Below are 10,394 nucleotides of genomic sequence, written 5' to 3'. Positions count from 1 at the left end.
TGTGAAAACTTGTTTTTATATATAATTACTAATAACTTGTAAATAGATAAAAATAGTTTAATAAATTGACACCTGATGAAAATCTGCGAGATGAAATAAAAGGACATCAAATTCCATAAACTGAATATCAAGAGAGAATGAATTAGATGACACGAAGGAGAATATTGTGTCTCTTTTGAACCAACAAATATTTACAAAATTTTGAATTATAATGCAAGGTAGCATAATAGATGTAATATTCTAACTCTAATCTTTATAACAGTATTTGTGTACTGGCATTCTAACTTTAATAAAATTCTTGTTGTTTTATCAATTTAAGCTATGAGTGTTTTATGAAAAAGTCCTGTTTGGTATTTTTCATATCTTGAGAGGATGTTTTAGAAAATAAAATTTTACTCCCTCAAAATTTCCTCCAAAGACAGAGAAAGCTACAAACTTATGCACAATAAACATGTTATCTTTGAGCCAAAATCAAAAACATATAAAGAAAAGTTGAAAGAATTAGAGAAGCATCAAGTATTCAGAATACATTTACAAGTTTTTAAAGAAGTCTATTACTAATTTGAGTTTGAGTACATGGAGGCCACAAGTTTAAATAAGAATCCTGCCAACAATTTGTCCTTTCTTTAGCTGATGAAGAACATTAGAGACTTTTCCCAAGGCTAAGTCCTAGGTACAAAGTTCCTTCTAGAAAACGTATCAGTGAAAACTGTTTTCTTAATTGTATATTGTCTTACATAGAAAGGTCAATGTTAGTATTAAATGTGTTCCTTTAGCTTCTTGTGCCTCAGACATTCTGGAATGAAGAACCAACTAGCAATAATTTTTAACAGACGACACGGTGGGTCGAGGATGAAGTCAATTATACTCCTGCTTTACTTGCTTGCTGAGAGATTTCTTGGCTCAGTCAACTAATAGTGAATTCGACTGAAAGAATACTAATAGAATGGAAAATCAATAAAGAAAACTATTAAGCGGTTGTCATCAACACTGAAACAAACATGATTGTCTGTCGTCAACTTGGCATCACTGCTTTCCTTTTTATGATCTGTGCATCTCAGAGGAGAAACTGAGAGCTATAGTTCCAAGAACCCCATTTCCTAGATGGTTCCAGATTAGACCCTGCCAGCAACAGGCACTTCTGTGACATCAGAAAGGGGAGGAGCAGAAGCTGTTCTCCCAGGGCAGTGACAGATAGATGTGTGAGCCGACAGGAGACATGAGCTTCACAGTGCTTCTGGATGAGTTCCTGCAGGTTACCTTCTTTGGTCCTCTAGACAATTGAGATGGCTAGTGGTGGCTGCTTGAAATTATTTGTTTGTTGCTGCGAGCTTATACAGCTGGTAGGAGCTTCCTAGAGATTCTTGAGAGAAACAGAGGCTTCCAGGAAAGTTCTCAGAGCCAATCACCTTGGCAATGCAAACTGAGATTATTGGCAACAGCTTCCCTGATCTTTAATCTCCCAAGCCTTCTAATGACTGTGGAAGCCTCTAATTCCCATATTAAAATCCTTCATACTTAGTCTACATAAAGTAGTTTCTTTTTTTCTGTGTGAACTTTGTTTAATACAAATATGAAGTTTACTATGCATTGCCCATATTGTTTGGGCAGGGTTTTCAAAAATTACTAGAGTTGTAATATAGTAATAGAATTATTAGCCCAAACTAACAAAGGACATTACATAAGAGAGATGTTCAAGCATGGTAGAATAGGAGCTCTAATGATTAAAAAGAATGTTTGAACAAAAGAAAGCCTTAAAAACTTTTCATGTAAAAATATTATCATAGCAGGCCTTACAAAACTGAATACTGGCTGCTTTCAGAGAAAGTAACTCATTTGATAGAATCTTCTGAATAATCAAAGTGATATGCCTCTAGAACACAAATGTTTCATAGGTACTGTGTGCTAAATATTCTCCATTATTCTATTACAGATGTAAACTTTTAACTTTCTTGATCTGTTTTGTGAAGTGCTTTCTAGACAGATTCTAACAATCCTTACTCTTACTGGCATTGTTTGAGAATGTCCATTTCATTCTATCCTTGCCTACATTATGATAATTTTTTCAAGTTTTTAACTAGTAAGATTTCAAATTACTTTTTTTAAGGAAGATTTTTAAAAAGTTGTTCCTTTGGCTTTGAGTATCTGGCATTAACAATATTGGCCTTATCTGGGTAAGAAAACACAAATCTAAAAACCAGGAAACATGATATTATTCTTGGTTCTGTCACGGATTTTTCAATCTCGCCAAATATTTATGTTTTCAGTTAAAAAAAGGACTGTTAGGGACTGGCCGCATGGCCTAGTGGTTAAGTTCGGTGCACTCTGCTTTGGCAGCTCAGGCTTGCAGGTTCGAATCCTGGGTGTATACATACACCACTCATTGGTGGCCATGCTGTGGCAGTGACCCACATACAAAAGAGAGGAAGATTGGCACAGATGTTAGCTCAGGGACAATCTTCCTCAGTGAAAAAAAAAAACGGACTGTTAGCCCCGGATCTTCTTTCTCAAAGTAGCAACACTTTGACAACAAGAACAGAGAGAAGCTGATAAATTTAAATATGCTAAATTGACAGTGAATATTCCTTTGTTTATTCCTTGGTTCTGCATTTGTTTTGACCCACTAGAGGCTACGTAGGTTTACAGAATTAATGACTCTAGAGACTTCACCCTCTGGTGGGGCGTGCAGACTAGCAAGCAGGTGACAGCACAGCTCTGCATGTCTTCATCCAAAGCACTTGGGCTACAAATATTTCAGAACCAACACTATTTGTAGGTTTCTAGAAAGGTAAAACAATACGTGTTACATTTAATATGTAACACCCGTGATAGAACCTGGAGCGGCATCTTACAAACAAATACAGCAACATTTCTGTAGTAAAAGATAACATTATAAATAGCCTCATGTCAGTTCAGATCAGGCTTTGCTGACAAATAAGTTTTGGCACCAATCGTAAAATAAACTTTTGGTTTTCAGAGGTTTTTGGATTTTGGAATTGCAGATAATGGACGGTGGGCTTGAAAAATAGTGTCACATATTCTAGGATGAAGGTAAGAACAGAGTACTCTGTGAATGTATAGGTATGGGACCCAACCCAGACTGGCAGGGAGCAGAGGGTTGGTATAGAGAAAATAGAAGTTGGCTCATAGGTACCAATGACATTTTAAAAATGTATTCTGTTATTGTTCCAGGGAGCTGTGAGAGGGGTGGAGGAAGAGATTATTGCCTGATGATGAACTTTGAGAGACTGCTTTTGAGTTTTCTTACTTTATTGCTGTGTTACAAACTGTCAGATACTACCCGTTGTGTTACAAAGTTAACAATGAAAATGTTATTGTCTGGTCTATTCAATTCACCTACTAATAGAATAAAAATTATTGCAGACAGCACATTAAACAGCAGTGTCTTCATTAAACACTCAACTATTTCTTGGAAAAATAGTTGGAAAAAACTATTGGAAAAAACGTTGGAAAAAAACACTTCTCTCTCTCTATGCTATATAGACAAGGAATGAGACAGCAACTTACACATAAACTTGGGCAGGAGTACAAATACAAAGACGCTTTATGAGGATTGCAAACTTGATGGTAAAGGGCAGGAGGGGCATGAAGGACAAACACCAAAACTCAAGAGAGATGGATGGAACAAATGGGCCAGGCCAGTCAAGAGCTTATGCTGAAGATGCCCCGTGGAACGGAAGTGTATGGAAGGAATATTAATGTGGGTCCAGGATATTTCAATGTGCGAAATATTTGGGTGCGAAGAGTTACTTCTAAAGTTTGGTTTGTTTAGCATTTTTAACATTCTTTTTTCCCAATCTTACTTGCACAAACTATTTGCACTATATTTCAAGGTGGGCTTTACCAAAAAAATGCACCTGGTCAAGTTATACCTTAATCAGTCAAAAGTACCCATTGAGAATCTATTGAACAAGTGATCAACACATAAGAGAAATCTTGAGAGTAGTCATTAGAAAATACAATCAAGGGAATTTAAACCAATATGGTTTTACTATATTGTCTTATCATCTTATTGGATGTCAAAAATATTTTTAAAAAATCCTAGAAAGCTATAAAACAGTTTAGTAGATACACGTTTAAAATATTTAAAGGCTTTAGGGAATTCACTGGTCTCCACATTGTAATGTATTTACAAATACAAAGTACAAAACATCAGCTATTCATTTTTCCTAGCTGGGACAAAGTTAGGACACTGAATATTAAAACTTCAAAACTGGTTATTTGAATTATATTATTATTATTATTAATTGTTTTCTTTTTTTTTAGTGAGGAAGATTGGCCCTAAGCTAACATTTGTTGCCAATCTTCCTTTTTTTCTTTTTCCTTCCCAAAGCCCCAGTACATAGTTGTAGATCCTAGTTGTAGGTAATTCTAGTTCTTCTAGGTGAGATGCCACCACAGCATGGCTTGATGAGCAGTACTAGGTACGTGCCCAGGATTTGAACTGGCAAATCCTGGCTGCTAAAGTGGAGTGTGTGAACTTAACAACTTGGCCACGGGGCAGCCCCTGAATTGTATTATGACTATGCAAACCAGAAGAGCTTGGCTAAACATGAAAAATGCAAAGTCTGTTTCATTTCTTTTTTTTTTTTTAAAGATCGGCACCTGAGCTAACATCTGTTGCCAATCTTCTTTCTTTTTTTTTCCTTCTCTCCAAAGCCCCCAGGACATGGTTGTATACTCTAGTTGTAGGTCCCTCTGGCTCCACTATGTGGGACACTGCCTCAGCATGGCCTGATGAGAGGTGTGTAGGTTGGCACCCAGGATCCGAACTGGCAAAGCCCCGGGCCGCTGAAGCAGAGCGCATGAGCTTAAGTCCTCGGCCATGGGGCCAGCCCCTGTTTCATTTCTTGTTCCTTAACTCAAACACTAACACGAGGGCAAGGACAGAAAGGCGGCAGCTGATGTCCTTCCCCATTTCCTTTGCATACACCCTAAAAGAAGGTGGACCCTAATTCTATTAGTCTCTTCATTGCTTCCCATCTCTAGATAAAATATTCTCCTAATTGGGAATTTATTTCAATGAGAATTTTTTAAAAAATCTATTCCGTATAGAACCTAATTTTCCTGAGGTAAAGTTGACATAAACCCTTGATTGTGAGTACATGGGGGGTAAGGAGAAATTAAATTCCTCCTATGTATAAACATGGGATTGCTCTCCCCCAAATAACCTTATATTTGAAGACTGTTACAGCCCTGCAAGATAGGTTTTAAAGATTAGGAAAATAAGGCTCAGAGGTGGAAAAATTTAGTCCACATAGGAGACCAGTTTGCAGAAGGCCCAGTCAGAGCCAGAATCCAAGATTCTGGATTCCCTGCGCAGTATGCTTTCATACCATATACGGTGAGAAACCCATTTTCTTGAATGCATTCATTCATTCCCTCATGCATTCATTCAGACAAATATTTATTGAGTAGCAATTTAGCATTTATTTAGTAGTATCTACTAAACATCAGGCACTGACCCAGGGAATACAGCAGTGAACAAATCAGACAACATGACATTTCTATGTGGTTGTTAAGTATAAAAAATCTTAGTAACGATAACAATAACTTTTTATTGAACACCTCTTATATTATAGGTCCCATACTATGTACTTTATACATTAAAAACAGAATTATTCCTTCCAACAAACATAGTTTACAAATGATGGTTAAAGAAGTTAAATAACTTTCCTAAGGTCCCAAGTGTGGTGAGGGGCAGAGTCAGAGACCTTCATCCCTAAACACTTGGCTACATTTAAATATTACATAGCCATATTACATAGCCAATTAAATATTAAGCAGCCACAGAAGAGTGATACTTTCCTGAAGTTAAAAACTAGCTTGGAAGAAAGAGTACAGGAAGGTGAATAAAGGTCCCCTCTCCTTGTACAAAAGTCCCCTTTCCTTGTATGAAGATCCCCTCTCCTGATTGGTCAAGGTGTTCTTGATCTCTGGCAGGCATAATGAGCAGGACTGAACAGGGTCGTTCTTCCTTTCAGCTGTCGGCCAACTTCCAGCAGGTCATCATCCATGAAGCCCTTTCCACTAAAAAATGGCTTGATGAATCCATTTTAGCAACACTTCTAGATTCAAATAACAACTTCCATTGGAAAGAAATTCAGCCCTACGAGCATTAATGAGAAAGGAGAACTGACGTATGTCTGTAAACCCACTAAACCAAATACAAAGAAAGACAGCAGTCTTTTTTCTTATCATGTCCTCTATTCCATTTCCATGAAAAGCAGTGGTACCTATCGCTCAGCAGAGGAGAGTTTGCGGTAAACTAGGAGGGACAAATCTCATAATGCCTGTAGGCCCACTCCCTTCCCACACTCTCTGTTTAACTTTGACTGGTGTTTTAACTTACTCTGAGACTCAGCTATTGAACACTCTGGCTTGGGCAGAAAGGGATAAGACAAAGGTGACATCAAACAGAATTGTGATCAAACTCCATATGGCTATCAGGGTAAACAGCTGAGTATCATAATTGTCTCTGTTCTGAAAACTTGAGCCTTATTATTCTGTTACTGCTTGGTCCAATACTTAAGGAAGAAAAGTATTAAAGTATCAAATGGACATTCAGTAGGAACTACCGAAGAAACTTACATGTCCTGGCTTCATATTTTTTCTGTGTGGTGTGATGGAAAAAAGCCCACTGCAATTCAATATGATATCATATATAAAGATAACAAAACTAGGACACCCAAAGTCATAGTTTTGCAGTCTTACTCATTAAATAATGTATGTGAAATCATTTTGGGAGTTCTAAAGAGTTTATAAACATGAGCTAGTGCTGTGAGAGAAACAAAATCAAGGGACATCATAGCTGTAGCATAGAATCCACAAACCAGCCACTTACAGTTTTATGGAAATAAAGACCTACAGCAAAAATATTTGCACTTATACAGCATTTCTCGTTCTTTTTTAAAAAAAAAAAAACTATACATGTTCAAGGAAAGAAATTCAGATACTATAATAAACTCTACAAAGTATCTTTGACCCCCAGGCTCTCAATTCTTTTTCTCAAAGGCAACCAGAGTTTCTAGTTTCTTATATATCCTTCCATGTTTATTTCAAGAATATATCTATTCACATTTATTACCTATATCTTTGGAATAAAAATAATTGTTCTCATCTGATAGTTTTCCTTTACTATTTCACATTTTGTAGATTTTGGTATAGCAATCGCACCCCATTTTGAAAAATAAATAGCATTATTTTTTTCTCTAAAAATATTCAAGCAGAATATGAAGCTTCAATTTGAGGCACAGAAGTACATTACATTATATTTACCATTTCATTCTTCACTGGGTGCCCTTAATGTGTTTCCCTGACTTACCTGGATGCTCCAGTGTGTACGGATCGGGGCAGGAGTGCTGTCTTTCTTGCTTGCCCGCTGGAGAACCTTTGGACGACTCAGGACCTCCCCTCGGGCTAATGGCCTTTGAAAATGTGTTTATTTTTTAATGATAATCTAGTAGCTTTTGAGGTCTTTGGAAAGGATGAAACGCAACCTTTGGAAAGGAGGAGGAGGAAGAGGAATCTTTGAAAAATAAAGATTTGCCGTATTTGTAAGTTATTGATTTTATAATTTAATGCAAGAAAGGGCAAAATGCAACTGTTATGATTAGTTAAAATAACAGATTACATTTACACTTAGCTGAGGTATTTCAGGGAAATGTGCACAGAGCCCTCTGACACGGGACTTCCTCTTACTCCAATGTCTCCAGTAGCCCCCCTAAAACAAGATGCCCATTGACCTCATTTGTTTCTGAAATAGCTATTTTTTTAGAAAATGAAATTGTTTCTCACTGAAAACTTTTTACTAGATAGCTATATAATGAAAACTTAACCATCAATGTACATAAAACATATACACACAGTGAGTTCAACTTAAGAGTATTTCCCAAATATTCATAGAAGTTGTTTGGGATCAGGCAGACAAAAGAATAACTAATTGAATTTTTCCCTTTTCACCTAATTGCTTTTGGTTGTGAAAAGACATAGGCAAGCTTGGCTGAATACCAATCACTCATTCTCTATAGCTACACTTAAGAATTCACCCTGCACAGAGCGTGCTACAATAAAGAAGCTCATATTGACATGAGAAATAATGCTTCTGGTGATAACATTTTAACTGGAGAAAAGAATTTCTAGGATCCTGTAGAGCTATTTGGAGAAAAAGAGGAACTGAAACATGGAATGAAATGGAGTTGGTCAGATCCATAGGACATAGGATGAAAAAAGATCATGGACTCAAACAAATATAAAACAAAAACATGAAACTACTTACAATAAATGAAAGAGAAAAAAAGACACAGTCATACCTGAATTAAGATCTCTACTTCTTGATGCTCATATAAATCAAATCTCACACGGAAATATTCTAGAGAACTAAATAGCTGATTGGCTTCTGCTTTGCTCTAAACCAAAGACAGTGGACAGTGGTAGGGAAAAAGTTCATAATTACCGTTTCCTTTCTTTTATATAGTACAGCTCATTGCTTTTCACTTCTTAGGAGGAAAAAAAGCATCGGATTTGTGAGGGTTTTTTCCTCTCACCTCATCCCTGGACCCAGCTTAAGCTTTAATCCTCATCCCTTCAAAGAGCACAGCATTTGAATTCATTTCAAAGCACTGGATTGGTGCTGATGCGAATAGGACCAAAATAAAAAAAAAAAGAGATTAGTTATGCTCAGAAATGTCCATTGTAAGTACTGCAAGAACACTGAACCAACCAGCCAGTGTATATTGAAGTTACCTACTGCTGTTTACAGGAAATTGTACAAAGCAAAGTACTGGAACATAGGGCATATGTCATAGATTTGAGAATGGAGAAAAAAATTTCTGTGTGAAATAAATCAAGGATCTTCCAAAGAAATTCAGACATTCAAATATATATGCTTCACACACATACAAACTTAGCAAATAAAGAGAACTCCTTAAAACTTAATTTGAAAATAATATAAAAGTCTACTGTGCCAATTACAGGGCTCTACCCCTCTAAAAGAGGATAGTATGCTACGTGCTATGCTCATGACAGCAAAGAAAATTGTTCCAAAGATCTGACTGCTAAACACTTAAAAAAAAAAGTTCTTAAAATAATTACATCAGCATATGGACTCTGGAAAATTTTCTTCTATCGTAATAAGGTCAGATGGACATTTCCTGTTTCACATTTCTAGTACACACTGTCTTTTAGACAATAATAGTGTGAAACAATAGTTTGGCGTGAGTTCAATGCATACTAAGAAATGCCCTGGCCCTTGAAGGCTGCGATGAGTCAGCCTCAAATGGCAAAGATCTGAATGACGACAAGAAAGGCAGACAGTGTCTGGGGAGCGGTGGCCTTAGAGAATAAGATTCAAGAAGCCGACACATCCCTGACTTCAATCTTTGATGTTTCTTGACAGGTGAAGAACGCTTATTTTAATGTGTATATTTACACAGACAGCATTTAGACTTGCATCTGAAAAACTCGGCTTCTTTAAAAAACTGTTTACAAGGCAAAACTGCCATACAGTAAAAGAATGAGTTGGCAGTTCCCCTTAAATTGTTGACCAGGACTGGCCATTGCTTCCACTACCTAACATTTGGCTCCTGCTCTGAACAGTCAGTCCAGGTGCTTCTCTGTCCCTCACCGAACTTTGCAACCCATTGGGAACCCTTATCCTATCTCTGGGCCTCATCATTACATTGAACACCATGAGACAGAGCCACCCAGTTCTGGGCCCCTCATAAACTTGGTAGGTCTTCCGTCCATCTCCTCTGACACCAAACTGGGACCCTCAACACATGCTGGCATCAAAACAGCCTGTGCCAACCTGAGAATAATTGGGCTGGTCATTTCCAATGACATCTCTCATCTCTAATTTCCTGCCACTCAGTTAAGGAAAGGAGATGGAAAGAGTATTCTGAAATAAGGCAGAGGAAGCAGAGGGGTTAACAATGGAGTAAGCATGCAGTTAGAAGGAGCAGAGTCTGAGATGAGAAGTTACAAAGCAGAATGAACGACAACAGGGGAAAAGGGTAAGCAACTGGGAGGAGGGTTGCCTTTCATCGGGTGCCAGAGAATCACAGGGAAGAGAGAGCTGGAAGTCAGGCTTGTCCAACCCTTCTCTCTCACTCCCCACATACAACTGATCATCAAGTCCCCCCATTTTTTACTCTAAGAGATAAAAACACTTGCTGTTTTTTCCCCAAAAATAATAGTTTTATTTACTCAAAAATTTCATAAATAATACACGTATTTTTAAAATTTTGAAGCAACATAGAAAGATACAGAGAAAAAGTAAAATTCATTTCCAATTCTACCAACCAGAAAAAAGTACTGTTTTAGAGGTTGGCCCCATGGCACAGTGGTTAAGTTCGTGTGCTCTGCTTTGACCA

At 37.3% G+C, this 10,394-nt stretch overlaps 1 long non-coding RNA gene across 1 annotated transcript; it reads right to left on the bottom strand.

Annotated features, from left to right (window-relative positions):
- Positions 1-5,443: 5,443 nt before the first annotated feature.
- On the bottom strand, positions 5,444-8,731 carry LOC124230018 (uncharacterized). The gene is made up of 3 exons (XR_006886051.1): positions 8,477-8,731; positions 7,346-7,520; positions 5,444-6,130 (listed from the first exon to the last, which is right to left on the bottom strand). It is a non-coding gene; the product is annotated as an uncharacterized LOC124230018 (long non-coding RNA).
- Between the last annotated feature and the right edge of the window lie 1,663 nt (positions 8,732-10,394).

This window comes from Equus quagga, chromosome 18 (assembly GCF_021613505.1).
Source record: "Equus quagga isolate Etosha38 chromosome 18, UCLA_HA_Equagga_1.0, whole genome shotgun sequence".
Taxonomy (NCBI): Eukaryota; Metazoa; Chordata; class Mammalia; order Perissodactyla; family Equidae; genus Equus; species Equus quagga.
Note: the sequence above shows the minus strand (reverse complement) of the source record. Positions and strands in the feature narration are given on the sequence as shown.